This window comes from Apodemus sylvaticus, chromosome 1, assembly GCF_947179515.1.
Source record: "Apodemus sylvaticus chromosome 1, mApoSyl1.1, whole genome shotgun sequence".
In the NCBI taxonomy this organism is placed as follows: domain Eukaryota; kingdom Metazoa; phylum Chordata; class Mammalia; order Rodentia; family Muridae; genus Apodemus; species Apodemus sylvaticus.
Window position 1 is genome coordinate 152,548,440 of NC_067472.1, and position 27,375 is coordinate 152,575,814.

At 45.0% G+C, this 27,375-nt stretch overlaps 10 non-coding genes across 10 annotated transcripts; all 10 read left to right on the plus strand.

The window, feature by feature from the left end:
* The first annotated feature begins 1,623 nt into the window (after nt 1-1,623).
* LOC127677007 (small nucleolar RNA SNORD116) lies at nt 1,624-1,716 on the plus strand. The gene has a single exon (XR_007976411.1). It is a non-coding gene; the product is annotated as a small nucleolar RNA SNORD116 (small nucleolar RNA).
* A 2,552-nt stretch (nt 1,717-4,268) lies between these two features.
* On the plus strand, nt 4,269-4,361 carry LOC127677036 (small nucleolar RNA SNORD116). Its single transcript, XR_007976439.1, has one exon. It is a non-coding gene; the product is annotated as a small nucleolar RNA SNORD116 (small nucleolar RNA).
* Nucleotides 4,362-6,915: 2,554 nt separating this feature from the next.
* On the plus strand, nt 6,916-7,008 carry LOC127677016 (small nucleolar RNA SNORD116). The gene has a single exon (XR_007976420.1). It is a non-coding gene; the product is annotated as a small nucleolar RNA SNORD116 (small nucleolar RNA).
* Nucleotides 7,009-9,559: 2,551 nt separating this feature from the next.
* On the plus strand, nt 9,560-9,653 carry LOC127676458 (small nucleolar RNA SNORD116). The gene has a single exon (XR_007975936.1). It is a non-coding gene; the product is annotated as a small nucleolar RNA SNORD116 (small nucleolar RNA).
* Nucleotides 9,654-12,201: 2,548 nt separating this feature from the next.
* On the plus strand, nt 12,202-12,295 carry LOC127676432 (small nucleolar RNA SNORD116). Its single transcript, XR_007975910.1, has one exon. It is a non-coding gene; the product is annotated as a small nucleolar RNA SNORD116 (small nucleolar RNA).
* Nucleotides 12,296-14,846: 2,551 nt separating this feature from the next.
* On the plus strand, nt 14,847-14,940 carry LOC127677098 (small nucleolar RNA SNORD116). The gene has a single exon (XR_007976500.1). It is a non-coding gene; the product is annotated as a small nucleolar RNA SNORD116 (small nucleolar RNA).
* Nucleotides 14,941-17,490: 2,550 nt separating this feature from the next.
* Nucleotides 17,491-17,584, plus strand: LOC127676409 (small nucleolar RNA SNORD116). Its single transcript, XR_007975887.1, has one exon. It is a non-coding gene; the product is annotated as a small nucleolar RNA SNORD116 (small nucleolar RNA).
* A 2,552-nt stretch (nt 17,585-20,136) lies between these two features.
* On the plus strand, nt 20,137-20,230 carry LOC127677030 (small nucleolar RNA SNORD116). Its single transcript, XR_007976433.1, has one exon. It is a non-coding gene; the product is annotated as a small nucleolar RNA SNORD116 (small nucleolar RNA).
* A 2,545-nt stretch (nt 20,231-22,775) lies between these two features.
* On the plus strand, nt 22,776-22,869 carry LOC127676374 (small nucleolar RNA SNORD116). Its single transcript, XR_007975855.1, has one exon. It is a non-coding gene; the product is annotated as a small nucleolar RNA SNORD116 (small nucleolar RNA).
* Nucleotides 22,870-25,419: 2,550 nt separating this feature from the next.
* Nucleotides 25,420-25,513, plus strand: LOC127676375 (small nucleolar RNA SNORD116). The gene has a single exon (XR_007975856.1). It is a non-coding gene; the product is annotated as a small nucleolar RNA SNORD116 (small nucleolar RNA).
* The last annotated feature ends 1,862 nt before the right edge of the window (nt 25,514-27,375 follow it).

Consider the following 27,375-nt stretch of genomic DNA (forward strand, 5'->3'; position numbering starts at 1 on the left):
ATAGTGATTTAAATCTACCTTAAAGCCAATTGCTAGCTGTTCATAGGAGGAAATGCTCAATGGGTCTCAGGATATCCTTGAAACCTAGCTTGAGACCAATGTTCATTGGCACTTTCAAAGAAAAACTGGAATTTTTAAATGGAGGTTGCATAGTTGATTAAATTTATGGCCATGAGTCAATTTGCACCATGAATTAGAGGATCTAAGTCCCAATGTGGCATGCCTCTGTTGGTGCTACTGAGGGGTTTGTCGTGATAATTCTTTTCAGCAAGGAAAAATCATTGCATAGCAGATAAACTATGGTGGTCCCATAAAAGAAGAACTATTCATAAGAGACAAAGAGAAGAAAAAAGATGGACCAAAGAGGCATGAAACCACCACTGAGAGCTTATCAAGGAAAGTGAGAGAGCCACACAGAAACACACACAAAGAAACACAGACAAACACCCCCCCCAACAAACCCCCACATACGCACCTCTATACACACACACTCATAACATACACACACCAAGAGACAGAGACAAAGACGGAGAGAGAGTTAGAGAAAAATATTGAGAGAGAGATACAGAGAGTCAGAGAGATATGTTGTTCCAGGGCCAGTAAAGCCTGCTACTTATGAGCTTGAAAGCAGAATCAGTTTACTTGTTTGAATTCTGCCTCATTCCAGTAGCCAGTTGAAGAAGTCAGAGTAGGATAAGAGCCATGATGGAAGATACTTATGTGGACCAGATCGACATCCCTGAAAGGACATATTTGTGGTGAACTTCCCCAGAGCCGATTTCATATTCTCACCTTTTATACTGAAGCAGAAGTGTGATTGCCCATGTTAGTGCAATTTTCTTGCTACATGCTGTATCATGTGCCCTGAATTTCTTGTTAATATAGTAGAGAACTGTTGTCGAGTAGGTTGGTGTTCAGGTCATCTTGGAATTTGCGGTTCATCAGTGGAGCAGCTCCCATTTCATCGTTAAGGCCTTGGATGGAGGTGAAGGCCCAGCAAGCACTTGATAACAAAGGGCGTGCTATGTCCCCAGCCGAGGTCAGAGTGGACACATAGCCCCTATGTGTATGGAGGAAGCCTACAGGTTGACAAGAGCAGGAGTGTTATGGGTGTCTGTAAAATCTGACAAGCCCAAAGGACTCAGTAAGCTCATCTTCATTCTTGCTTTGCATGGGTCCCACTAAAATGGCGGCATGTGCTCTTGCTGTCTTCACAGGGTGGCATTCCTTTCCAGCAAGGGCCCGTGGTGACACTCAGAAGAAATGAACACACCAACATTGGTTGACTCGTCATGGCACCGCACTGATCATCCGATGAACTGGCTAACTGTTGCTGCCTTGCTCAAGAGAACCTTAGAGAAAAGGTAAGGAACACATGAATTTGCTCCCGGAACTCAATGTGCTCAGGTCTTGGTAGAGCTGTGAGGAACTGTATGGTTTGTGCCCTGTGCTTTAGGGACACGAAGCAGGATTAGGGCCTCTGGTTCTCCCTTGTTTGGAGCTTAGGCCGATTGATTGATCCCTAGAAATGAATGGGCAATGGCCGGCAGTTCCTTGCTCTCCCAACACCCAAGCACTCCAGAGTACCCACAAGGTCTTTGTGAAAGGCACTGCAGAGTGCTTGGATCGATGATGATTCCCAATCAAACATTCCTTGGAAAGCTGAACAAAATGAGTGAAAACTCAGTACCGCAACTCTCATCGAAACTGAGGTCCGGCACCTGGGGTTCTCCAGGTCCTATGGGCATCAGAAACAGACAGGCCAAGCACCCCTTTGCCCTTGCTTCCTCGGGCTTTAGCCAGACACACTAAAAATGGGTATGTGCTTGTCCTACTCCTCAGGAAACCATGGCCGAGGCCATGGCAGGCCCTTTTGTTCTTGTGGCTTCCTCCCATAGATTTTGATGACATTGTTGGCAGGGACTTAGAAGGTAGAGCCGCTTGCTCAAGGAGTGTTGTGCAGCCCTAAAGGACACTGGAATTTGAAGCAGAAGGAATAGGTTTGGCACCAAAGTTTGGCTCTTCATATGGGTTTGAGGCTTTTCTGAAATGCTGACATGAATGATAACACACTTGTGTTGCCAGGCAGAGAGAAAATGGAGTGCAGGCTGCAGGAGAAATGTAGCCTGATTGAGTAGCATAGCTTGGGCACTTTTATAGACTGTGGAAGATTAAAGTGGACAAGAGGGGACTTTGTGGCCTGAAGTCTGCAAGATTCCCACGCAAATAGCTTAGAAATAGAGCAAGGTTGATCAATTAGAGATGAAGCTAGACACGTCTCCTGTAAGTTTCCACCTGATTGACACAATTCCTTATGTCCCTGGATTCATGAGCCGTTGGTGGACTCAAGTCAAAGCATGAGATTTGCAGACCAGTGACTGAAATTGATGTGTGGAGGGAGATTGGGCAGGAACCTCCACATTTAATGAATGCATTTGTCTTAAATAGTGTGGTGGAGATATCCGTTAAATCGTGTGTTTGAGATATCCCTTGATATCTTTCCACATTGTTCCAGGCCTCCTTCACAATGTCAAAGTTACAGATCCTTGAGATCTGCTCACAATGGTAGGCTTATGAGAAAATACCGGAACGATCTTCCTTCAAAACTACAAACTCATGGATCATGGTACTATTATATTTTCTGAGATAGTGATTTAAATCTACCTTAAAGCCAATTGCTAGCTGTTCATAGGAGGAAATGCTCAATGGGTCTCAGGATATCCTTGAAACCTAGCTTGAGACCAATGTTCATTGGCACTTTCAAAGAAAAACTGGAATTTTTAAATGGAGGTTGCATAGTTGATTAAATTTATGGCCATGAGTCAATTTGCACCATGAATTAGAGGATCTAAGTCCCAATGTGGCATGCCTCTGTTGGTGCTACTGAGGGGTTTGTCGTGATAATTCTTTTCAGCAAGGAAAAATCATTGCATAGCAGATAAACTATGGTGGTCCCATGAAAGACGAACTATTCACAAGAGACAAAGAGAAGAAAAAAGATGGACCAAAGAGGCATGAAACCACCACTGAGAGCTTATCAAGGAAAGTGAGAGAGCCACACAGAAACACACACAAAGAAACACAGACAAACACCCCCCCACCAAACCCCCACATACGCACCACTATACACACACACTCATAACATACACACACCAAGAGACAGAGACAAAGACGGAGAGAGAGCTAGAGAAAAATATTGAGAGAGAGATACAGAGAGTCAGAGAGATATGTTGTTCCAGGGCCAGTAAAACCTGCTACTTATGAGCTTGAAAGCAGAATCAGTTTACTTGTTTGATTTCTGCCTCATTCCAGTAGCCAGTTGAAGAAGTCAGAGTAGGATAAGAGCCATGATGGAAGATACTTATGTGGACCAGATCGACATCCCTGAAAGGACATATTTGTGGTGAACTTCCCCAGAGCCGATTTCATATTCTCACCTTTTATACTGAAGCAGAAGTGTGATTGCCCATGTTAGTGCAATTTTCTTGCTACATGCTGTATCATGTGCCCTGAATTTCTTGTTAATATAGTAGAGAACTGTTGTCGAGTAGGTTGGTGTTCAGGTCATCTTGGAATTTGCGGTTCATCAGTGGAACAGCTCACATTTCATCCTTAAGGCCTTGGATGGAGGTGAAGGCCCAGCAAGCACTTGATAACAAAGGGCGTGCTATGTCCCCAGCCGAGGTCAGAGTGGACACATAGCCCCCATGTGTATGGAGGAAGCCTACAGGTTGACAAGAGCAGGAGTGTTATGGGTGTCTGTAAAATCTGACAAGCCCAAAGGACTCAGTAAGCTCATCTTCATTCTTGCTTTGCATGGGTCCCACTAAAATGGCGGCATGTGCTCTTGCTGTCTTCACAGGGTGGCATTCCTTTCCAGCAAGGGCCCGTGGTGACACTCAGAAGAAATGAACACACCCACATTGGTTGAGAAGTCATGGCACCGCACTGATCATCCGATGAACTGGCTAACTGTTGCTGCCTTGCTCAAGAGAACCTTAGAGAAAAGGTAAGGAACACATGAATTTGCTCCCGGAACTCAATGTGCTCAGGTCTTGGTAGAGCTGTGAGGAACTGTATGGTTTGTGCCCTGTGCTTTAGGGACACGAAGCAGGATTAGGGCCTCTGGTTCTCCCTTGTTTGGAGCTTAGGCCGATTGATTGATCCCTAGAAATGAATGGGCAATGGCCGGCAGTTCCTTGCTCTCCCAACACCCAAGCACTCCAGAGTACCCACAAGGTCTTTGTGAAAGGCACTGCAGAGTGCTTGGATCGATGATGATTCCCAATCAAACATTCCTTGGAAAGCTGAACAAAATGAGTGAAAACTCAGTACCGCAACTCTCATCGAAACTGGGGTCCGGCACCTGGGGTCCTCCAGGTCCTATGGGCATCAGAAACAGACAGGCCAAGCACCCCTTTGCCCTTGCTTCCTCGGGCTTTAGCCAGACACACTAAAAATGGGTATGTGCTTGTCCTACTCCTCAGGAAACCATGGCCGAGGCCATGGCCGGCCCTTTTGTTCTTGTGGCTTCCTCCCGTAGATTTTGATGACATTCTTGGCAGGGACTTAGAAGGTAGAGCCGCTTGCTCAAGGAGTGTTGTGCAGCCCTAAAGGACACTGGAATTTGAAGCAGAAGGAATAGGTTTGGCACCAAAGTTTGGCTCTTCATATGGGTTTGAGGCTTATCTGAAATGCTGGCATGAATGATAACACACTTGTGTTGCCAGGCAGAGAGACAATGGAGTGCAGGCTGCAGGAGAAGTGTAGCCTGATTGAGTAGCATAGCTTGGGCACTTTTATAGACTGTGGAAGATTAAAGTGGACAAGAGGGGACTTTGTGGCCTGAAGTCTGCAAGATTCCCACGCAAATAGCTTAGAAATAGAGCAAGGTTGATCAATTAGAGATGAAGCTAGACATGTCTCCTGTAAGGTTCCACCTGATTGACACAATTCCTTATGTCCCTGGATTCATGAGCCGTTGGTGGACTCAAGTCAAAGCATGAGATTTGCAGACCTGTGACTGAAATTGATGTGTGGAGGGAGATTGGGCAGGAACCTCCACATTTAATGAATGCATTTGTCTTAAATAGTGTGGTGGAGATATCCGTTAAATCGTGTGTTTGAGATATCCCTTGATATCTTTCCACATTGTTCCAGGCCTCCTTCACAATGTCAAAGTTACAGATCCTTGAGATCTGCTCACAATGGTAGGCTTATGAGAAAATACCGGAACGATCTTCCTTCAAAACTACAAACTCATGGATCATGGTACTATTATATTTTCTGAGATAGTGATTTAAATCTACCTTAAAGCCAATTGCTAGCTGTTCATAGGAGGAAATGCTCAATGGGTCTCAGGATATCCTTGAAACCTAGCTTGAGACCAATGTTCATTGGCACTTTCAAAGAAAAACTGGAATTTTTAAATGGAGGTTGCATAGTTGATTAAATTTATGGCCATGAGTCAATTTGCACCATGAATTAGAGGATCTAAGTCCCAATGTGGCATGCCTCTGTTGGTGCTACTGAGGGGTTTGTCGTGATAATTCTTTTCAGCAAGGAAAAATCATTGCATAGCAGATAAACTATGGTGGTCCCATAAAAGACGAACTATTCATAAGAGACAAAGAGAAGAAAAAAGATGGACCAAAGAGGCATGAAACCACCACTGAGAGCTTATCAAGGAAAGTGAGAGAGCCACACAGAAACACACACAAAGAAACACAGACAAACACCCCCCCCCAACAAACCCCCACATACGCACCTCTATACACACACACTCATAACATACACACACCAAGAGACAGAGACAAAGACGGAGAGAGAGTTAGAGAAAAATATTGAGAGAGAGATACAGAGAGTCAGAGAGATATGTTGTTCCAGGGCCAGTAAAGCCTGCTACTTATGAGCTTGAAAGCAGAATCAGTTTACTTGTTTGAATTCTGCCTCATTCCAGTAGCCAGTTGAAGAAGTCAGAGTAGGATAAGAGCCATGATGGAAGATACTTATGTGGACCAGATCGACATCCCTGAAAGGACATATTTGTGGTGAACTTCCCCAGAGCCGATTTCATATTCTCACCTTTTATACTGAAGCAGAAGTGTGATTGCCCATGTTAGTGCAATTTTCTTGCTACATGCTGTATCATGTGCCCTGCATTTCTTGTTAATATAGTAGAGAACTGTTGTCGAGTAGGTTGGTGTTCAGGTCATCTTGGAATTTGCGGTTCATCAGTGGAGCAGCTCCCATTTCATCGTTAAGGCCTTGGATGGAGGTGAAGGCCCAGCAAGCACTTGATAACAAAAGGCGTGCTATGTCCCCAGCCGAGGTCAGAGTGGACACATAGCCCCTATGTGTATGGAGGAAGCCTACAGGTTGACAAGAGCAGGAGTGTTATGGGTGTCTGTAAAATCTGACAAGCCCAAAGGACTCAGTAAGCTCATCTTCATTCTTGCTTTGCATGGGTCCCACTAAAATGGCGGCATGTGCTCTTGCTGTCTTCACAGGGTGGCATTCCTTTCCAGCAAGGGCCCGTGGTGACACTCAGAAGAAATGAACACACCAACATTGGTTGACTCGTCATGGCACCGCACTGATCATCCGATGAACTGGCTAACTGTTGCTGCCTTGCTCAAGAGAACCTTAGAGAAAAGGTAAGGAACACATGAATTTGCTCCCGGAACTCAATGTGCTCAGGTCTTGGTAGAGCTGTGAGGAACTGTATGGTTTGTGCCCTGTGCTTTAGGGACACGAAGCAGGATTAGGGCCTCTGGTTCTCCCTTGTTTGGAGCTTAGGCCGATTGATTGATCCCTAGAAATGAATGGGCAATGGCCGGCAGTTCCTTGCTCTCCCAACACCCAAGCACTCCAGAGTACCCACAAGGTCTTTGTGAAAGGCACTGCAGAGTGCTTGGATCGATGATGATTCCCACTCAAACATTCCTTGGAAAGCTGAACAAAATGAGTGAAAACTCAGTACCGCAACTCTCATCGAAACTGAGGTCCGGCACCTGGGGTCCTCCAGGTCCTATGGGCATCAGAAACAGACAGGCCAAGCACCCCTTTGCCCTTGCTTCCTCGGGCTTTAGCCAGACACACTAAAAATGGGTATGTGCTTGTCCTACTCCTCAGGAAACCATGGCCGAGGCCATGGCAGGCCCTTTTGTTCTTGAGGCTTCCTCCCATAGATTTTGATGACATTCTTGGCAGGGACTTAGAAGGTAGAGCCGCTTGCTCAAGGAGTGTTGTGCAGCCCTAAAGGACACTGGAATTTGAAGCAGAAGGAATAGGTTTGGCACCAAAGTTTGGCTCTTCATATGGGTTTGAGGCTTTTCTGAAATGCTGACATGAATGATAACACACTTGTGTTGCCAGGCAGAGAGAAAATGGAGTGCAGGCTGCAGGAGAAGTGTAGCCTGATTGAGTAGCATAGCTTGGGCACTTTTATAGACTGTGGAAGATTAAAGTGGACAAGAGGGGACTTTGTGGCCTGAAGTCTGCAAGATTCCCACGCAAATAGCTTAGAAATAGAACAAGGTTGATCAATTAGAGATGAAGCTAGACATGTCTCCTGTAAGGTTCCACCTGATTGACACAATTCCTTATGTCCCTGGATTCATGAGCCGTTGGTGGACTCAAGTCAAAGCATGAGATTTGCAGACCTGTGACTGAAATTGATGTGTTGAGGGAGATTGGGCAGGAACCTCCACATTTAATGAATGCTTTTGTCTTAAATAGTGTGGTGGAGATATCCTTTAAATCGTGTGTTTGAGATACCCTTGATATCTTTCCACATTGTTCCAGGCCTCCTTCACAATGTCAAAGTTACAGATCCTTGAGATCTGCTCACAATGGTAGGCTTATGAGAAAATACCGGAACGATCTTCCTTCAAAACTACAAACTCATGGATCATGGTACTATTATATTTTCTGAGATAGTGATTTAAATCTACCTTAAAGCCAATTGCTAGCTGTTCATAGGAGGAAATGCTCAATGGGTCTCAGGTTATCCTTGAAACCTAGCTTGAGACCAATGTTCATTGGCACTTTCAAAGAAAAACGGGAATTTTTAAATGGAGATTGCATAGCTGATTAAATTTATGGCCATGAATCAATTTGCCCCATGGATTAGAGGATCTCAGTCCCAATGTGGCATGCCTCTGTTGGTGCTACTGAGGGATTTGTTGTGATAATTCTTTTCAGCATGGAAAAATCATTGCATAGCAGCAAAACTATGGTGGTCCCATGAAAGACGAACTATTCACAAGAGAAAAAAGATAAGATAAAAGATGGACCAAAGAGGAATGAAACCACCACTGAGAGCTTATCAAGGAAAATGAGAGAGCCACACCGAAACACACACAAAGAAACACAGAAAAGCACCCCCCAACAAACCCCCACATACGCACCTCTATACACACACACTCATAACATACACACACCAAGAGACAGAGACAAAGACGGAGAGAGAGCTAGAGAAAAATATTGAGAGAGAGATACAGAGAGTCAGAGAGATATGTTGTTCCAGGGCCAGTAAAGCCTGCTACTTATGAGGTTGAAAGCAGAATCAGTTTACTTGTTTGATTTCTGCCTCATTCCAGTAGCCAGTTGAAGAAGTCAGAGTAGGATAAGAGCCATGATGGAAGATACTTATGTGGACCAGATCGACATCCCTGAAAAAACATATTTGTGGTGAACTGGCCCAGAGCCGACTCCACATTCTCACCTTTTATACTGAAGCAGAAGTATGATTGCCCATGTTAGTGCAATTTTCTTGCTACATGCTGTATCATGTGCCCTGAAATTCTTGTTAATATAGTAGAGAACTGTTGTCGAGTAGGTTGGTGTTCAGGTCATCTTGGAATTTGCGGTTCATCAGTGGAGCAGCTCACATTTCATCCTTAAGGCCTTGGATGGAGGTGAAGGCCCAGCAAGCACTTGATAACAAAGGGCGTGCTATGTCCCCAGCCGAGGTCAGAGTGGAAACATAGCCCCTATGTGTATGGAGGAAGCCTACAGGTTGACAAGAGCAGGAGTGTTATGGGTGTCTGTAAAATCTGACAAGCCCAAAGGACTCAGTAAGCTCATCTTCATTCTTGCTTTGCATGGGTCCCACTAAAATGGCGGCATGTGCTCTTGCTGTCTTCACAGGGTGGCATTCCTTTCCAGCAAGGGCCCGTGGTGACACTCAGAAGAAATGATCACACCAACATTGGTTGACTGGTCATGGCACCGCACTGATCATCTGATGAACTGGCTATCTGTTGCTGCCTTGCTCAAGTGTACCTTAGAGAAAAGGTAAGGAACACATGAATTTGCTCCAGGAACTCAATGTGCTCAGGTCATCGTAGAGCTGTGAGGAACTGTACGGTTTGTGCCCTGTGCTTTAGGGACACGAAGCAGGATTAGGGCCTCTGGTTCTCCCTTGTTTGGAGCTTAGGCCGATTGATTGATCCCTAGAAATGAATGGGCAATGGCCGGCAGTTCCTTGCTCTCCCAACACCCAAGCACTCCAGAGTACCCACAAGGTCTTTGTGAAAGGCACTGCAGAGTGCTTGGTTCGATGATGATTCCCAGTCAAACATTCCTTGGAAAAGCTGAACAAAATGAGTGAAAACTCAGTACCGCAACTCTCATCGAAACTGAGTTCCGGCACCTGGGGTCCTCCAGGTCCTATGGGCATCAGAAACAGGCAGGCCAAGCACCACTTTGCACTTGCTTCCTCGGGCTTTAGCCAGACACACTAAAAATGGGTATGTGTTTGTCCTATTCCTCAGGAAACCATGGCCGAGGCCATGGCAGGCACTTTTGTTCTTGTGGCTTCCTCCCGTAGCTTTTGATGACATTCTTGGCAGTGACTTAGAAGGTAGAGCCGCTTGCTCAAGGAGTGTTGTGCAGCCCTAAAGGACACTGGAATTTGAAGCAGAAGGAATAGTTTTGGCACCAAAGTTTGGCACTTCATATGGGTTTGAGGCTTTTCTGAAATGCTGACATGAATGATAACACACTTGAGTTGCTAGGCAGAGAGACAATGGACTGCACCCTGCAGGAGAAGTGTAGCCTGATTGAGTAGCATAGCTTGGGCACTTTTATAGACTGTGGAAGATTAAAGTGGACAAGAGGGGACTTTGTGGCCTGAAGTCTGCAAGATTCCCACGCAAATAGCTTAGAAATAGAGCAAGGTTGATCAATTAGAGATGATGCTAGACATGTCTCCTGTAAGGTTCCACCTGATTGACACAATTCCTTATGTCCCTGGATTCATGAGCCGTTGGTGGACTCAAGTCAAAGCATGAGATTTGCAGACCTGTGACTGAAATTGATGTGTGGAGGGAGATTGGGCAGGAACCTCCACATTTAATGAATGCATTTGTCTTAAATAATGTGGTGGAGATATCCGTTAAATCGTGTGTTTGAGATATCCCTTGATATCTTTTCACATTGTTTCAGGCCTCCTTCACAATGTCAAATTTACAGATCCTTGAGATCTGCTCACAATGGTAGGCTTATGAGAAAATACCGGAACCATCTTCCTTCAAAACTACAAACTCATGGATCATGGTACTATTATGTTTTCTGAGATAGTGATTTAAATCTACCTTAAAGCCAATTGCTAGCTGTTCATAGGAGGAAATGCTCAATGGTTCTCAGGATATCCTTGAAACCTATCTTGAGACCAATTTTCATTGGCACTTTCAAAGAAAAACTGGAATTTTTAAATGGAGGTTGCATAGTTGATTGAATTTATGGCCATGAGTCAATTTGCACCATGGATTAGAGGATCTAAGTCCCAATGTGGCATGCCTCTGTTATTGCTACTGAGGGGTTTGTCATGATAATTCTTTTCAGCAAGGAAAAATCATTGCATAGCAGATAAACTATGGTGGTCCCATGAAAGACGAACTATTCACAAGAGACAAAAGAGAAGACAAAAGATGGAACAAAGAGGCATGAAACCACCACTGAGAGCTTATCAAGGAAAGTGAGAGAGCCACACAGAAACACACACAAAGAAACACAGAAAAACACCCCACAAGCCCCCACATACGCACCTCTATACACACACACTCATAACATACACACACCAAGAGACAGAGACAAAGACGGAGAGAGAGCTAGAGAAAAATATTGAGAGAGAGATACAGAGAGTCAGAGAGATATGTTGTTCCAGGGCCAGTAAAGCCTGCTACTTATGAGCTTGAAAGCAGAATCAGTTTACTTGTTTGATTTCTGCCTCATTCCAGTAGCCAGTTGAAGAAGTCAGAGTAGGATAAGAGCCATGATGGAAGATACTTATGTGGACCAGATCGACATCCCTGAAAGGACATATTTGTGGTGAACTGCCCCAGAGCCGACTCCACATTCTCACCTTTTATACTGAAGCAGAAGTGTGGTTGCCCATGTTAGTGCAATTTTCTTGCTACATGCTGTATCATGTGCCCTGAATTTCTTGTTTATATAGTAGAGAACTGTTGTCCAGTAGGTTGGTGTTCAGGTCATCTTGGAATTTGGGGTTCATCAGTGGAGCAGCTCACATTTCATCCTTAAGGCCTTGGATGGAGGTGAAGGCCCAGCAAGCACTTGATAACAAAGGGCGTGCTATGTCCCCAGCCGAGGTCAGAGTGGACACATAGCCCCTATGTGTATGGAGGAAGCCTACAGGTTGACAAGAGCTGGAGTGTTATGGGTGTCTGTAAAATCTGACAAGCCCAAAGGACTCAGTAAGCTCATCTTCATTCTTGCTTTGCATGGGTCCCACTAAAATGGTGGCATGTGCTCTTGCTGTCTTCACAGGGTGGCATTCCTTTCCAGTAAGGGCCCGTGGTGACACTCAGAAGAAATGAACACACCAACATTGGTTGACTGGTCATGGCACCGCACTGATCAACCGATGAACTGGCTAACTGTTGCTGCCTTGCTCAAGGGTACCTTAGAGAAAGGTAAGGAACACATGAATTTGCTCCAGGAACTCAATGTGCTCAGGTCTTGGTAGAGCTGTGAGAAACTGTACGGTTTGTGGACTGTGCTTTAGGGACACGAAGCAGGATTAGGGCCTCTGGTTCTCATTTGTTTGGAGCTTAGGCCGATTGATTGATCCCTAGAAATGAATGGGCAATGGCCGGCAGTTCCTTGCTCTCCCAACACCCAAGCACTCCAGAGTACCCACAAGGTCTTTGTGAAAGGCACTGCAGAGTGCTTGGATCGATGATGATTCCCAGTCAAACATTCCTTGGAAAAGCTGAACAGAATGAGTGAAAACTCAGTACCGCAACTCTCATCGAAACTGAGGTCCGGCACCTGGGGTCATCCTGGTCCTATGGGCATCAGAAACAGGCAGGCCAAGCACCCCTTTGCACTTGCTTCCTCAGGCTTTAGCCAGACACATTAAAAATTGGTATGTGTTTGTCCTACTCCTCAGGAAACCATGGCCGACGCCATGGCAGGCCCTTTTGTTCTTGTGGCTTCCTCCCATAGCTTTTGATGACATTCTTGGCAGGGACTTAGAAGGTAGAGACGCTTGATCAAGGAGTGTTGTGCAGCCCTAAAGGACACTGGAATTTGAAGCAGAAGTTATAGGTTTGGCACCAAAGTTTGGCTCTTCATATGGGTTTGAGGCTTTTCTGAAATGCTGACATGAATGATAACAGACTTGTGTTGCCAGGCAGAGAGACAATGGAGTGCAGGCTGCAGGAGAAGTGTAGCCTGATTGAGTAGCATAGCTTGGGCACTTTTATAGACTGTGGAAGATTAAATTGGACAAGCGGGGACTTTGTGGCCTGAAGTCTGCAAGATTACCACGCAAATAGCTTAGAAAGAGAGCAAGGTTGATCAATTAGAGATGATGCTAGACATGTCTCCTGGAAGGTTCCACCGGATTGACACAATTCCTTATGTCCCTGGATTCATGAGCCGTTGGTGGACTCAAGTCAAAGCATGAGATTTGCAGACCTGTGACTGAAATTGATGTGTGGAGGGAGATTGGGCAAGAACCTCCACATTTAATGAATGCATTTGTCTTAAATAGTGTGGTGGAGATTTCCGTTAAATCGTGTGTTTGAGATATCCCTTGATATCTTTCCACATTGTTCCAGGCCTCCTTCACAATGTCAAAGTTACAGATCCTTGAGATCTGCTCACAATGGTAGGCTTATTAGAAAACACCGGAACGATCTTCCTTCAAAACTACAAACTCTTGGATCATGGTACTATTATATTTTCTGAGATAGTGATTTAAATCTACCTTAAAGCCAATTGCTAGCTGTTCATAGGAGGAAATGCTCAATGGGTCTCAGGATATCCTTGAAACCTAGCTTGAGACCAATGTTCATTGGCACTTTCAAAGAAAAACTGGAATTTTTAAATTGAGGTTGCATAGTTGAATAAATTTATGGCCATGAGTCAATTTGCACCATGGATTAGAGGATCTAAGTCCCAATGTGGCATGCCTCTGTTGGTGCTACTGAGGGGTTTGTCGTGATAATTCTTTTCAGCAAGGAAAAATCATTGTATAGCAGATAAACTATGGTGGTCCCATGAAAGACGAACTATTCACAAGAGACAAAAGAGAAGACAAAAGATGGACCAAAGAGGCATGAAACCACCACTGAGAACTTATCAAGGAAAGTGAGAGAGCCACACAGAAACACACACAAAGAAACACAGACAAACACCCCCCCTTCAAACCCCCACATAAGCACCTCTATACACACACACTCATAACATACACACACCAAGAGACAGAGACAAAGACGGAGAGAGAGCTAGAGAAAAATATTGAGAGAGAGATACAGAGAGTCAGAGAGATATGTTGTTCCAGGGCCAGTAAAGCCTGTTAGTTATGAGCTTGAAAGCAGAATCAGTTTTCTTGTTTGATTTCTGCCTCATTCCAGTAGCCAGTTGAAGAAGTCAGAGTAGGATAAGAGCCATGATTGAAGATACTTATGTGGACCAGATCGACATCCCTGAAAGGACATATTTGTGGTGAACTTCCCCAGAGCCGATTTCACATTCTCACCTTTTATACTGAAGCAGAAGTGTGATTGCCCATGTTAGTGCAATTTTCTTGCTACATGCTGTATCATGTGCCCTTAATTTCTTGTTAATATAGTAGAGAACTGTTGTCGAGTAGGTTGGTGTTCAGGTCATCTTGGAATTTGCAGTTCATCAGTGGAGCAGCTCACATTTCATCCTTTAGGCCTTCGATGGAGGTGAAGGCCCAGCAAGCACTTGATAACAAAGGGTGTGCTATGTCCCCAGTGGAGGTCAGAGTGGACACATAGCCCCTATGTATGGAGGAAGCCTACAGGTTGACAAGAGCAGGAGTGTTATGGGTGTCTGTAAAATCTGACAAGCCCAAAGGACTCAGTAAGCTCATCTTCATTCTTGCTTTGCATGGGTCCCACTAAAATGGCGGCATGTGCTCTTGCTGTCTTCACAGGGTTGCATTCCTTTCCAGCAAGGGCCCGTGGTGACACTCAGAAGAAATGAACACACCAACATTGGTTGACTGGTCATGGCACCGCACTGATCATCCGATGAACTGGCTAACTGTTGCTGCCTTGCTCAAGGGTACCTTAGAGAAAAGGTAAGGAACACATGAATTTGCTCCAAGAACTCAATGTGCTCAGGTCTTGGTAGAGCTGTGAGGAAATGTATGGTTTGTGCCCTGTGCTTTAGGGACACGAAGCAGGATTAGGGCCTCTGGTTCTCCCTTGTTTGGAGCATAGGCCGATTGATTGATCCCTAGAAATGAATGGGCAATGGCCGGCAGTTCCTTGCTCTCCCAACACACAAGCACTCCAGAGTACCCATAAGGTCTTTGTGAAAGGCACTGCAGAGTGCTTGGATCGATGATGATTCCCAGTCAAACATTCCTTGGAAAAGCTGAACAAAATGAGTGAAAACTCAGTACCGCAACTCTCATCGAAACTGAGGTCCGGCACCTGGGGTCCTCCAGGTCCTATGGGCATCAGAAACAGGCAGGCCAAGCACCCCTTTGCCCTTGCTTCCTCGGGCTTTAGCCAGACACACTAAAAATGGGTATGTGCTTGTCCTACTCCTCAGGAAACCGTGGCCGAGGCCATGGCAGGCCCTTTTGTTCTTGAGGCTTCCTCCCGTAGATTTTGATGACATTCTTGGCAGGGACTTAGAAGGTAGAGCCACTGGCTCAAGGAGTGTTGTGCAGCCCTAAAGGACACTGGAATTTGAAGCAGAAGGAATAGGTTTGGCACCAAAGTTTGGCTCTTCATATGGGTTTGAGGCTTTTCTGAAATGATTACAAGAATGATAACACACTTGTGTTGCCAGGCAGAGAGACAATGGAGTGCAGGCTGCAGGAGAAGTGTAGCCTGATTGAGTAGCATAGCTTGGGCACTTTTATAGACTGTGGAAGATTAAAGTGGACAAGAGGGGACTTTGTGGCCTGAAGTCTGCAAGATTCCCACGCATATAGCTTAGAAATAGAGCAAGGTTGATCAATTAGAGATGATGCTAGACATGTCTCCTGTAAGGTTCCACCTGATTGACACAATTCCTTATGTCCCTGGATTCATGAGCCGTTGGTGGACTCAAGTCAAAGCATGAGATTTGCAGACCTGTGGCTGAAATTGATGTGTGGAGGGAGATTGGGCAGGAACCTCAACATTTAATGAATGCATTTGTCTTAAATAGTGTGGTGGAGATATCCGTTAAATCGGGTGTTTGAGATATCCCTTGATATCTTTCCACATTGTTCCAGGCCTCCTTTACAATGTCAAAGTTACAGATCCTTGAGATTTGCTCACAATGTTAGGCATATGAGAAAATACCGGAACGATCTTCCTTCAAAACTACAAACTCATGGATCATGGTACTATTATATTTTCTGAGATAGTGATTTAAATCTACCTTAAAGCCAATTGCTAGCTGTTCATAGGAGGAAAGGCTCAATGGGTCTCAGGATATCCTTGAAACCTAGCTTGAGACCAATGTTCATTGGCACTTTCAAAGAAAAACTGGAATTTTTAAATAGAGGTGGCATAGTTGATTAAATTTATGGCCATGAGCCAATTTGCACCATGGATTAGAGGATCTAAGTCACAATGTGGCATGCCTCTGTTGGTGCTACTGAGGGGTTTGTCGTGATAATTCTTTTCAGAAAGGAAAAATCATTGCATAGCAGATAAACTATGGTGGTCCCATGAAAGACGAACTATTCACAAGAGACAAAAGAGAAGACAAAGATGGACCAAAGAGGCATGAAACCACCACTGAGAGCTTATCAAGGAAAGTGAGAGAGCCACACAGAAACACACACAAAGAAACACAGACAAACGCCCCCCCACAAACCCCCACATACGCACCTCTATACACACACACTCATAACATACACACACCAAGAGACAGAGACAAAGACGGAGAGAGAGCTAGAGAAAAATATTGAGAGAGAGAAACAGAGAGTCAGAGAGATATGTTGTTCCAGGGCTAGTAAAGCCTGCTACTTATGAGCTTGAAAGCAGAATCAGTTTACTTGTTTGATTTCTGCCTCATTCCATTAGCCAGTTGAAGAAGTCAGAGTAGGATAAGAGCCATGATGGAAGATACTTATGTGGGCCAGATCGAAATCCCTGAAAGGACATATTTGTGGTGAACTTCCCCAGAACCGACTCCACATTCTCACCTTTTATACTGAAGCAGAAGTGTCATTGCCCATGTTAGTGCAATTTTCTTGCTACATGCTGTATCATGTGCCCTTAAATTTTTGTTAATATAGTAGAGAACTGTTGTCGAGTAGGTTGGTGTTCAGGTCATCTTGGAATTTGCGGTTCATCAGTGGAGCAGCTCACATTTCATCCTTAAGGCCTTGGATGGAGGTGAAGGCCCAGCAAGCACTTGATAACAAAGGGCGTGCTATGTCCCCAGCCGAGGTCAGAGTGGACACATAGCCCCTATGTGTATGGAGGAAGCCTACAGGTTGACAAGAGCAGGAGTGTTATGGGTGTCTGTAAAATCTGACAAGCCCAAAGGACTCAGTAAGCTCATCTTCATTCTTGCTTTGCATGGGTCCCACTAAAATGGCGGCATGTGCTCTTGCTGTCTTCCCAGGGTGGCATTGCTTTCCAGCAAGGGCCCGTGGTGACACTCAGAAGCAATGAACACACCAACATTGGTTGACTCGTCATGGCACCGCACTGATCATCCGATGAACTGGCTAACTGTTGCTGCCTTGCTCAAGGGTACCTTAGAGAAAAGGTAAGGAACACATGAATTTGCTCCAGGAACTCAATGTGCTCAGGTCTTGGTAGAGTTGTGAGGAACTGTACGGTTTGGCCCTGTGCTTTAGGGACACGAAGCAGGATTAGGGCCTCTGGTTCTCCCTTGTTTGGAGCTTAGGCCGATTGATTGATCTCTAGAAATGAATGGGCAATGGCCGGCAGTTCCTTGCTCTCCCAACACCCAAGCACTCCAGAGTACCCACAAGGTCTTTGTGAAAGGCACTGCAGAGTGCTTGGATCGATGATGATTCCCAGTCAAACATTCCTTGGAAAAGCTGAACAAAATGAGTGAAAACTCAGTACAGCAACTCTCATCGAAACTGAGGTCCGGCACCTGGGGTCCTCCAGGTACTATGGGCATCAGAAACAGGCAGGCCAAGCACCCCTTTGCCGTTGCTTCCTCGGGCTTTAGCCAGACACTCTTAAAATGGCTATGTGCTTGTCCTACTCCTCAGGAAACCATGGCCGAGGCCATGGCAGGCCCTTTTGTTCTTGTGGCTTGCTCCCGTAGCTTTTGATGACATTCTTGGCAGGGACTTAGAAGGCAGAGCCGCTTGCTCAAGGAGTGTTGTGCAGCCCTAAAGGACACTGGAATTTGAAGCAGAAGGAATAGGTTTGGCACCAAAGTTTGGCTCTTCACATGGGTTTGAGGCTTTTCTGAAATGCTGACATGAATGATAACACACTTGTGTTGCCAGGCAGAGAGACAATGGAGTGCAGGCTGCAGGAGAAGTGTAGCCTGATGAAGTAGCATAGCTTGGGCACTTTTATAGACTGTGGAAGATTAAAGTGGACAAGAGTGGACTTTGTGGCCTGAAGTCTGCAAGATTCCCACGCAAATAGCTTAGAAATAGGGCAAGGTTGATCAATTAGAGATGATGCTAGACATGTCTCCTGGAAGGTTCCACCTGATTGACACAATTCCTTATGTCCCTGGATTCATGAGCCGTTGGTGGACTCAAGTCAAAGCATGAGATTTGCAGACCTGTGACTGAAATTGATGTGTGGAGGGAGATTGGGCAGGAACCTCCACATTTAATGAATGCATTTGTCTTAAATAGTGTGGTGGAGATATCCGTTAAATCAGGTGTTTGAGATATCCCTTGATATCTTTCCACATTGTTCCAGGCCTCCTTCACAATGTCAAAGTTACAGATCCTTGAGATCTGCTCACAATGGTAGTCTTATGAGAAAATACCGGAACGATCTTCCTTCAAAACTACAAACTCATGGATCATGGTACTATTATATTTTCTGAGATAGTGATTTAAATCTACCTTAAAGCCAATTGCTAGCTGTTCATAGGAGGAAATGCTCAATGGGTCTCAGGATATCCTTGAAACCTATCTTGAGACCAATATTCATTGGCACTTTCAAAGAAAAACTGGAATTTTTAAATGGAGGTTGCATAGTAGATTAAATTTATGGCCATGAGTCAATTTGCACCATGGATTAGAGGATCTAAGTCCCAATGTGGCATGCCTCTGTTGGTGCTACTGAGGGGTTTGTCGTGATAATTCTTTTCAGCAAGGAAAAATCATTGCATAGCAGATAAACTATGGTGGTCCCATGAAAGACGAACTATTCACAAGAGACAAAAGAGAAGACAAAAGATGGACCAAAGAGGCATGAAACCACCACTGAGAGCTTATCAAGGAAAGTGAGAGAGCCACACAGAAACACACACAGAGAAACACAGACAAACACCCCCCCACAAACCCCCATATACGCACCTCTATACACACTCACTCATAACATACACACACCAAGAGACAGAGACAAAGACGGAGAGAGAGCTAGAGAAAAATATTGAGAGAGAGATACAGAGAGTCAGACAGATATGTTGTTCCAGGGCCAGTAAAGCCTGCTACTTATGAGCTTGAAAGCAGAATCAGTTTACTTGTTTGATTTCTGCCTCATTGCAGTAGCCAGTTGAAGAAGTCAGAGTAGGATAAGAGCCATGATGGAAGATACTTATGTGGACTAGATCGACAACGCTGAAAGGACATATTTGTGGTGAACTTCCCCAGAGCCGATTCCACATTCTCACCTTTTATACTGTAGCAGAAGTGTGATTGCCCATGTTAGTGCAATTTTCTTGCTACATGCTGTATCGTGTGCCCTTAATTTCTTGTTAATATAGTAGAGAACTGTTGTCGAGTAGGTTGGTGTTCAGGTCATCTTGGAATTTGCGGTTCATCAGTGGAGCAGCTCACATTTCATCCTTAAGGCCTTGGATGGAGGTGAAGGCCCAGCAAGCACTTGATAACAAAGGGCGTGCTATGTCCCCAGCCGAGGTCAGAGTGGACACATAGCCCCTATGTGTATGGAGGAAGCCTACAGGTTGACAAGAGCAGGAGTGTTATGGGTGTCTGTAAAATCTGACAAGCCCAAAGGACTCAGTAAGCTCATCTTCATTCTTGCTTTGCATGGGTCCCACTAAAATGGCGGCATGTGCTCTTGCTGTCTTCACAGGGTGGCATTCCTTTCCAGCAAGGGCCCGTGGTGACACTCAGAAGAAGTGAACACACCAACATTGGTTGACTCGTCATGGCACCGCACTGATCATCCGATGAACTGGCTAACTGTTGCTGCCTTGCTCAAGGGTACCTTAGAGAAAAGGTAAGGAACACATGAATTTGCTCCAGGAACTCAATGTGCTCAGGTCTTGGTAGAGCTGTGAGGAACTGTACGGTTTGTGCCCTGTGCTTTAGGGACACGAAGCAGGATTAGTGCCTCTGGTTCTCCCTTGTTTGGAGCTTAGGCCGATTGATTGATCCCTAGAAATGAATGGGCAATGGCCGGCAGTTCCTTGCTCTCCCAACACCCAAGCACTCCAGAGTACCCACAAGGTCTTTGTGAAAGGCACTGCAGAGTGCTTGGATCGATGATGATTCCCAGTCAAACATTCCTTGGAAAAGCTGAACAAAATGAGTGAAAACTCAGTACCGCAATTCTCATCGAAACTGAGGTCCGGCACCTGGGGTCCTCCAGGTCCTATGGGCATCAGAAACAGGCAGGCCAAGCACCCCTTTGCCGTTGCTTCCTCGAGCTTTAGCCAGACACTCTAAAAATGGGTATGTGCTTGTCCTACTCCTCAGGAAACCGTGGCCGAGGCCATGGCAGGCCCTTTTGTTCTTGTGGCTTGCTCCCGTAGCTTTTGATGACATTCTTGGCAGGGACTTAGAAGGTAGAGCCGCTAGCTCAAGGAGTGTTGTGCAGCCCTAAAGGACACTGGAATTTGAAGCAGAAGGAATAGGTTTGGCACCAAAGTTTGGCTCTTCATATGGGTTTGAGGCTTTTCTGAAATGCTGACATGAATGATAACACACTTGTGTTCCCAGGCAGAGAGACAATGGAGTGCAGGCTGCAGGAGAAGTGTAGCCTGATGGAGTAGCATAGCTTGGGCACTTTTATAGACTGTGGAAGATTAAAGTGGACAAGAGTGGACTTTGTGGCCTGAAGTCTGCAAGATTCCAACGCAAATAGCTTAGAAATAGGGCAAGGTTGATCAATTAGAGATGATGCTAGACATGTCTCCTGGAAGGTTCCACCTGATTGACACAATTCCTTATGTCCCTGAATTCATGAGCCGTTGGTGGACTCAAGTAAAGCATGAGATTTGCAGACCTGTGACTGAAATTGATGTGTGGAGGGAGATTGGGCAGGAACCTCCACATTTAATGAATGCATTTGTCTTAAATAGTGTGGTGGAGATATCCGTTAAATCGTGTGTTTGAGATATCCCTTGATATCTTTCCACATTGTTCCAGGCCTCCTTCACAATGTCAAAGTTACAGATCCTTGAGATCTGCTCACAATGGTAGGCTTATGAGAAAATACCGGAACGATCTTCCTTCAAAACTACAAACTCATGGATCATGGTACTATTATATTTTCTGAGATAGTGATTTAAATCTACCTTAAAGCCAATTGCTAGCTGTTCATAGGAGGAAATGCTCAATGGGTCTCAGGATATCCTTGAAACCTAGCTTGAGACCAATGTTCATTGGCACTTTCAAAGAAAAACTGGAATTTTTAAATGGAGGTTGCATAGTTGATTAAATTTATGGCCATGAGTCAATTTGCACCATGGATTAGAGGATCTAAGTCCCAATGTGGCATCCCTCTGTTGGTGCTACTGAGGGGTTTGTCGTGATAATTCTTTCAGCAAGGAAAAATCATTGCATAGCAGATAAACTATGGTGGTCCCATGAAAGACGAACTATTCACAAGAGACAAAAGAGAAGACAAAAGATGGACCAAAGAGGCATGAAACCGCCACTGAGAGCTTATCAAGGAAAGTGAGAGAGCCACACAGAAACACACACAAAGAAACACAGACAAACAACCCCCCACAAACCCCCACATACGCACCTCTATACACACACACTCATACACACACCAAGAGACAGAGACAAAGACGGAGAGATAGCTAGAGAAAAATATTGAGAGAGAGATACAGAGAGTCAGAGAGATATGTTGTTCCAGGGCCAGTAAAGCCTGCTAATTATGAGCTAGAAAGCAGAATCAGTTTGCTTGTTTGATTTCTGCCTCATTCCAGTAGCCAGTTGAAGAAGTCAGAGTAGGATAAGAGCCATGATGGAAGATACTTATGTCGACCAGATCGACATCCCTGAAAGGACATATTTGTGGTGAACTTCCTCAGAGCCGACTCCACATTCTCACCTTTTATACTGAAGCAGAAGTGTGATTGCCCATGTTAGTGCAATTTTCTTGCTACATGCTGTATCATGTGCCCTGAATTTCTTGTTAATATAGTAGAGAACTGTTGTCGAGTAGGTTGGTGTTCAGGTCATCTTGGAATTTGCGGTTCATCAGTGGAGCAGCTCACATTTCATCCTTAAGGCCTTGGATGGAGGTGAAGGCCCAGCAAGCACTTGATAACAAAGGGCGTGTTATGTCCCCAGCCGAGGTCAGAGTGGACACATAGCCCCTATGTGTATGGAGGAAGCCTACAGGTTGACAAGAGCAGGAGTGTTATGGGTGTCTGTAAAATCTGACAAGCCCAAAGGACTCAGTAAGCTCATCTTCATTCTTGCTTTGCATGGGTTTCACTAAAATGGCGGCATGTGCTCTTGCTGTCTTCACAGGGTGGCATTCCTTTCCAGCAAGGGCCCGTGGTGACACTCAGAAGAAATGAACACACCAACATTGGTTGACTCGTCATGGCACTGCACTGATCATCCGATGAACTGGCTAACTGTTGCTGCCTTGCTCAAGGGTACCTTAGAGAAAAGGTAAGGAACACATGAATTTGCTCCAGGAACTCAATGTGCTCAGGTCTTGGTAGAGCTGTGAGGAACTCTATGGTTTGTGCCCTGTGCTTTAGGGACACGAAGCAGGATTAGTGCCTCTGGTTCTCCCTTGTTTGGAGCTTAGGCCGATTGATTGATCCCTAGCAATGAATGGGCAATGGCCGGCAGTTCCTTGCTCTCCCAACACCCAAGCACTCCAGAGTACCCACAAGGTCTTTGTGAAAGGCACTGCAGAGTGCTTGGATCGATGATGATTCCCAGTCAAACATTCCTTGGAAAAGCTGAACAAAATGAGTGAAAACTCACTACCGCAACTCTAATCGAAACTGAGGTCCGGCACCTGGGGTCCTCCAGGTCCTATGAGCATCAGAAACAGGCAGGCCAAGCTCCCCTTTGCCCTTGCTTTCTCGGGCTTAAGCCAGACACACTAAATATGGGTATGTGCTTGTCCTACTCCTCAGGAAACCATGGCCGAGGCCATGGCAGGCCCTTTTGTTCTTGTGGCTTCCTCCCGTAGCTTTTGATGACATTCTTGGCAGGGACTTAGAAGTTAGAGCCGCTTGCTCAAGGAGTGTTGTGCAGCCCTAAAGGACACTGGTTTTTGAAGCAGAAGGAATAGATTTGGCACCAAAGTTTGGCTCTTCATATGGGTTTGAGGCTTTTTTGAAATGCTGACATGAATGATAACACACTTGTGTTGCCAGGCAGAGAGACAATGGAGTGCAGGCTGCAGGAGAAGTGTAGCCTGATTGAGTAGCATATCTTGGGCACTTTTATAGACTGTGGAAGATTAAAGTGGACAAGAGGGGACTTTGTGGCCTGAAATCTGCAAGATTCCCACGCAAATAGCTTAGAAATAGAGCAAGGTTGATCAATTAGAGATGATGCTAGACACGTCTCCTGTAAGGTTCCACCTGATTGACACAATTCCTTATGTCCCTGGATTCATGAGCCGTTGGTGGACTCAAGTCAAAGCATGAGATTTGCAGACCTGTGACTGAAATTGATGTGTGGAGGGAGATTGGGCAGGAACCTCCACATTTAATGAATGCATTTGTCTTAAATAGTGTGGTGGAGATATCCGTTAAATCGTGTGTTTGAGATATCCCTTGATATCTTTCCACAATGTTCCAGGCCCCCTTCACAATGTCAAAGTTACAGATCCTTGAGATCTGCTCACAATGGTAGGCTTATGAGAAAATACCGGAACGATCTTCCTTCAAAACTACAAACTCATGGATCATGGTACTATTATATTTTCTGAGATAGTGATTTAAATCTACCTTAAAGCCAATTGCTAGCTGTTCATAGGAGGAAATGCTCAATGGGTCTCAGGATATCTTTGAAACCTAGCTTGAGACCAATGTTCATTGGCACTTTCAAAGAAAAACTGGAATTTTTAAACGGAGGTTGCATAGTTGATTAAATTTATGGCCATGAGTCAATTTGCACCATGAATTAGAGGATCTAAGTCCCAATGTGGCATGCCTCTGTTGGTGCTACTGAGGGGTTTGTCGTGATAATTCTTTTCAGCAAGGAAAAATCATTGCATAGCAGATAAACTATGGTGGTCCCATGAAAGACGAACTATTCACAAGAGACAAAAGGGAAGAAAAAGATGGACCAAAGAGGCATGAAACCACCACTGAGAGCTTATCAAGGAAAGTGAGAGAGCCACACAGAAACACACACAAAGAAACACAGACAAACACCCCCCCACAAACCCCCACATACGCACCTCTATACACACACACTCATAACATACACACACCAAGAGACAGAGACAAAGATGGAGAGAGAGCTAGAGAAAAATATTGAGAGAGAGATACAGAGAGTCAGAGAGATATGTTGTTCCAGGGCCAGTAAAGCCTGCTACTTATGAGCTTGAAAGCAGAATCAGTTTACTTGTTTGATTTCTGCCTCATTCCAGTAGCCAGTTGAAGAAGTCAGAGTAGGATAAGAGCCAAGATGGAAGATACTTATGTGGACCAGATCGACATCCCTGAAAGGACATATTTGTGGTGAACTTCCCCAGAGTCGATTCCACATTCTCACCTTTTATACTGAAGCAGTAGTGTGATTGCCCATGTTAGTGCAATTTTATTGCTACATGCTGTATCATGTGCCCTTAATTTCTTGTTAATATAGTAGAGAACTGTTGTCTAGGAAGTTGGTGTTCAGGTCATCTTGGAATTTGTGGTTCATCAGTGGAGCAGCTCACATTTCATCCTTAAGGCCTTGGATGGAGGTGAAGGCCCAGCAAGCACTTGATAACAAAGGGCGTGCTATGTCCCCAGCCGAGGTCAGAGTGGACACATAGCCTCTATGTGTATGGAGGAAGCCTACAGGTTGACAAGAGCATGAGTGTTATGGGTGTCTGTAAAATCTGACAAGCCCAAAGGACTCAGTAAGCTTATTTTCATTCTTGCTTTGCATGGGTCCCACTAAAATGGCGGCATGTGCTCTTGCTGTCTTCACAGGGTGGCATTCCTTTCCAGCAAGGGCCCGTGGTGACACTCAGAAGAAATGAACACACCAACATTGGTTGACTGGTCATGGCACCGCACTGATCATCCGATGAACTGGCTAACTGTTGCTGCCTTGCTCAAGGGTACCTTAGAGAAAAGGTAAGGAACACATGAATTTGCTCCAGGAACTCAATGTGCTCAGGGCTTGGTAGAGCTGTGAGGAAATGTACGGTTTGTGCCCTGTGCTTTAGGGACACGAAGCAGGATTAGGGCCTCTGGTTCTCCCTAGTTTGGAGCTTAGGCCGATTGATTGATCCCTAGAAATGAATGGGCAATGGCCGGCAGTTCTTGCGCTCCCAACACCCAAGCACTCCAGAGTACCCACAAGGTCTTTGTGAAAGGCACTGCAGAGTGCTTGGATCGATGATGATTCCCAGTCAAACATTCCTTGGAAAAGCTGAACAAAATGAGTGAAAACTCACTACCGCAACTCTAATCGAAACTGAGGTCCGGCACCTGGGGTCCTCCAGGTCCTATGAGCATCAGAAACAGGCAGGCCAAGCTCCCCTTTGCCCTTGCTTTCTCGGGCTTAAGCCAGACACACTAAATATGGGTATGTGCTTGTCCTACTCCTCAGGAAACCATGGCCGAGGCCATGGCAGGCCCTTTTGTTCTTGTGGCTTCCTCCCGTAGCTTTTGATGACATTCTTGGCAGGGACTTAGAAGTTAGAGCCGCTTGCTCAAGGAGTGTTGTGCAGCCCTAAAGGACACTGGTTTTTGAAGCAGAAGGAATAGATTTGGCACCAAAGTTTGGCTCTTCATATGGGTTTGAGGCTTTTTTGAAATGCTGACATGAATGATAACACACTTGTGTTGCCAGGCAGAGAGACAATGGAGTGCAGGCTGCAGGAGAAGTGTAGCCTGATTGAGTAGCATAGCTTGGGCACTTTTATAGACTGTGGAAGATTAAAGTGGACAAGAGGGGACTTTGTGGCCTGAAATCTGCAAGATTCCCACGCAAATAGCTTAGAAATAGAGCAAGGTTGATCAATTAGAGATGATGCTAGACACGTCTCCTGTAAGGTTCCACCTGATTGACACAATTCCTTATGTCCCTGGATTCATGAGCCGTTGGTGGACTCAAGTCAAAGCATGAGATTTGCAGACCTGTGACTGAAATTGATGTGTGGAGGGAGATTGGGCAGGAACCTCCACATTTAATGAATGCATTTGTCTTAAATAGTGTGGTGGAGATATCCGTTAAATCGTGTGTTTGAGATATCCCTTGATATCTTTCCACAATGTTCCAGGCCCCCTTCACAATGTCAAAGTTACAGATCCTTGAGATCTGCTCACAATGGTAGGCTTATGAGAAAATACCGGAACGATCTTCCTTCAAAACTACAAACTCATGGATCATGGTACTATTATATTTTCTGAGATAGTGATTTAAATCTACCTTAAAGCCAATTGCTAGCTGTTCATAGGAGGAAATGCTCAATGGGTCTCAGGATATCTTTGAAACCTAGCTTGAGACCAATGTTCATTGGCACTTTCAAAGAAAAACTGGAATTTTTAAACGGAGGTTGCATAGTTGATTAAATTTATGGCCATGAGTCAATTTGCACCATGAATTAGAGGATCTAAGTCCCAATGTGGCATGCCTCTGTTGGTGCTACTGAGGGGTTTGTCGTGATAATTCTTTTCAGCAAGGAAAAATCATTGCATAGCAGATAAACTATGGTGGTCCCATGAAAGACGAACTATTCACAAGAGACAAAAGGGAAGAAAAAGATGGACCAAAGAGGCATGAAACCACCACTGAGAGCTTATCAAGGAAAGTGAGAGAGCCACACAGAAACACACACAAAGAAACACAGACAAACACCCCCCCACAAACCCCCACATACGCACCTCTATACACACACACTCATAACATACACACACCAAGAGACAGAGACAAAGATGGAGAGAGAGCTAGAGAAAAATATTGAGAGAGAGATACAGAGAGTCAGAGAGATATGTTGTTCCAGGGCCAGTAAAGCCTGCTACTTATGAGCTTGAAAGCAGAAGCAGTTTACTTGTTTGATTTCTGCCTCATTCCAGTAGCCAGTTGAAGAAGTCAGAGTAGGATAAGAGCCAAGATGGAAGATACTTATGTGGACCAGATCGACATCCCTGAAAGGACATATTTGTGGTGAACTTCCCCAGAGTCGATTCCACATTCTCACCTTTTATACTGAAGCAGTAGTGTGATTGCCCATGTTAGTGCAATTTTATTGCTACATGCTGTATCATGTGCCCTTAATTTCTTGTTAATATAGTAGAGAACTGTTGTCTAGGAAGTTGGTGTTCAGGTCATCTTGGAATTTG